The sequence below is a fragment of the Colobus angolensis genome, unplaced genomic scaffold (assembly GCF_000951035.1).
Source record: "Colobus angolensis palliatus isolate OR3802 unplaced genomic scaffold, Cang.pa_1.0 Scaffold503, whole genome shotgun sequence".
Lineage (NCBI taxonomy): Eukaryota > Metazoa > Chordata > Mammalia > Primates > Cercopithecidae > Colobus > Colobus angolensis.
In genome coordinates, this window is record NW_012118522.1 from 927,197 (window position 1) to 930,502 (window position 3,306).

At 34.8% G+C, this 3,306-nt stretch overlaps 1 pseudogene across 1 annotated transcript; it reads left to right on the forward strand.

Annotated features, from left to right (window-relative positions):
• Positions 1–415: 415 nt before the first annotated feature.
• On the forward strand, positions 416–1,078 carry LOC105524714 (annotated as a pseudogene). The gene has a single exon (XR_001003798.1). The product of XR_001003798.1 is annotated as a serine/threonine-protein kinase VRK1 pseudogene (transcript).
• The last annotated feature ends 2,228 nt before the right edge of the window (positions 1,079–3,306 follow it).

Consider the following 3,306-nt stretch of genomic DNA (forward strand, 5'->3'; position numbering starts at 1 on the left):
TTATCTAAGCAACTTTGTAGGTTTCTAAAAGCTTGTTTCACGGCTCTGGGTATTCCAGTGTTGGCTGCACATATATTTAGGATAGTTGAGTCGTCTTGTTTAATTGAACCTTTTATCATTAGGTAATGCCCTTGATTGTCCTTTTTGATCATGGTTGATTTAAAGTATGTTTCATCTGAGGAAACATATCTCAAGAAAAGTGTTCTATCTTATTGAATGGGAAAAGCTAGAACCATTCCACCTGATAATGAAGCAAGAAAAGGATGCCCACTCTCACCACTTCTGTTGAATATAGTACTTGAAGTCCTGGCCACAGCAATCAGGCAAGAGAAAGAAATAAAAGATATTTAAATAGGAAGAGAGAAAATCAAACTATTTCTGTTTGCAGATAATATAATTCTATACTTAGAAAAGATGTCATGATGGCACTATTGAATTCACGAGCATCGATGCACACAATGGCGTGGCCCCATCAAGACGTGGTGATTTGGAAATACTTGGTTATTGCATGATCCAATGGCTTACTGGCCATCTTCCTTGGGAGGATAATTTGAAAGATCCTAAATATGTTAGAGATTCCAAAATTAGATATAGAGAAAATATTGCAAGTTTGATGGACCAATGTTTTCCTGAGAAAAACAAACCAGGTGAAATTGCCAAATACATGGAAACAGTGAAATTACTAGACTACACTGAAAAACCTCTTTATCAAAATTTACGTGATATTCTTTTGCAAGGACTAAAAGCTATAGGAAGTAAGGATGATGGAAAATTGGACCTCAGTGTTGTGGAGAATGGAGGTTTGAAAGCAAAAACAATAACAAAGAAGCGAAAGAAGGAAATTGAAGAAAGCAAGCAATCTGGTGTTGAAGATATGGAATGGTCAAACACACAGACAGAAGAGGCCATACAGACCCGTTCAAGAACCAGAAGGAGAGTCCAGAAGTAATTCAGATGCTGTGAACCAGCTTTCCTTCTCTTTGTTTTCTTTTGACTTTTTTCTCCTTTTCTATTTGAAGTGTTTTATTTTCATGTGAGTCTTGCGAGGTGGAAGTAATAATTAAATACTCATGTGTTCAGAAAACGAACTTTTTTAATAAAAATAAATATTTTGTACAATTAACAAAAAAAAAAAAAAAAAAAAAAACCCGTAGGGGCTCCTAGAGCTGACAAACAAATTCAGCAAAGTTTCAGGATACAAAATCAATGTATAAAAATCAGTATCATTTATATACACCGGTTACGGGCTGAGAGTAAAACCAAGAATGAAATCCCATTCACAATAGCAACAAAAAATAACGAAATACTTAGAAATACAGCTAACCAGGGAGGTAAAAGGTCTCTGCAGTGAGAATTACAAAACAATGATGAAAGAAATCAGAGACAATGCAAATAAATGGAAAAAATTCCATGCTCATGAGCAGGAAGAATTAATATTGTTAAAATGGCCATACTTCCCAAAGCAATTTACAGATTCAGTACTATTACTATCAAACTACCAACATCAGTTTACACAGAATTAGAACAAAACTGTTCTAAAATTCATATGGAACCAAAAAAGGCCCAAATAACCAAAGCAATCCTAAGCAAAAAGAGCAAAGCTGGAGTTATCATACTACCCAACTTCAAACTATACTACAATCCTACAGTAACCAAAATAGCATGGTACTGGTACAAAAACAGATGCACAGACCAATGGAACAGATTAGAGAACCCAGAAAGAAAGCCATGCACCTACAGCCATCTGATCTTTGACAAAGTCAAAAATAACAAGCAATGGGGAAATTACTCCCTATCCAATAAATGGTGCTGGGATAACTGGCTAGCCATATGCAGAAGACTAAAACTGGACCCCTTCCTTTCTCTATATACAAAAATAAACTCAAGATAGATTAAAGACATATGTAAAACTTAAAACTATAAAAATTCTAGAAGATAACCTAGGAAATACTATTCTGGACATAGGAACTGGCAAAGATTTCATGATGAAGACACCAAAAGCAATTGCAACTAAAGCAAAAATTGACAAATGGGATCTAATTAAATTAAAGAGCTTCTGCACAGCAAAAGAAACTACTGACAGAGTAAACAATCTACAGAATTAGAGAAAATATTTGCATACTATGCATCTGACAAAGGCCTAATGTCCAGAATCTATGAGGAACTTAAGCCAATCACCAAGAAAAAAAAAATAAAAATGGGCAAAGGCCATGAACAGATAATCCTCAAAAGGAGACATATAAGTGTCCAATGAGCATGTGAAAAAATGCTTAATATCACTCATCATTAGGGAAATGCAAATTAAAACCACAATGAGATACCAGTTAGAATCGCTACTATAAAAAGTCAAAAAATAACAGAATCTGGTGAGGTTGCAGAGAGGAGGGAATGCTCATACACTGCTGTCAGGAATGTAGATTAGTTCGGCCACTTTTGAAAGCAGTTGGGAAGCTTCTCAAAGAACTTAAAACAGAACTATGATTTGACCCAGCAATCCCACTACTACCTATATATTCAGAGGAATATAAATCATTCTACCATAAAGACACATGCATGTATATGTTCATTGCAATGCTCTTCACAATAGTAAAGACATGGAATCAACCTAGGTGTCCATCAATCGTGGACTAGATAATGAAAATATGGTACATACACACCATGGAATACTACACAGCCATAGAAATGAACAAAATCATGTCCTTTGCAGCAACACACTTGAAGCTAGAAGACATTATCCTAAGTAAATTAATGCAGGAACAGAAAACCAAATACTGCATGTTCTCACTTATAAGTGGAAGCTAAACATTGAGTACACATAGACACAAGGAAGGGAATAATAGACACTAGGTCCCACTTGAGGATGGAGGGTGGGAGGAGGTAGGTGAGGATCAGAAAACTACCTATCATATACTACGTTCATTACCTGGGTGATGAAATAATTTATACACCAAACCCCAGTGACATGCAATTTACTCATGTAACAAAATCCCTGAACCTAAAATAAATTTGGAAGGGGAAAAAATAAAAACACATAGACAGACCACAATAACAATATATCTTCAAAGCACCTAGTTTATTATTATAGTCAAGCACAACAATTATGTGAAGAAAGTCTCACTGACACATATTTGTAAGTCTTTAAAAGGATTCATATAAATGTAAGATTTTTCCATGTCCTTAGGAACAGTAATAATATTTAAGAAAATAAGACTTTGATTTACACTCAAACTGTTGTTGTTATTAAATGTAACCAAAAGACAAAACAGCCACACTGAATATACCAGAGTACAGGTATTAGTGATATGT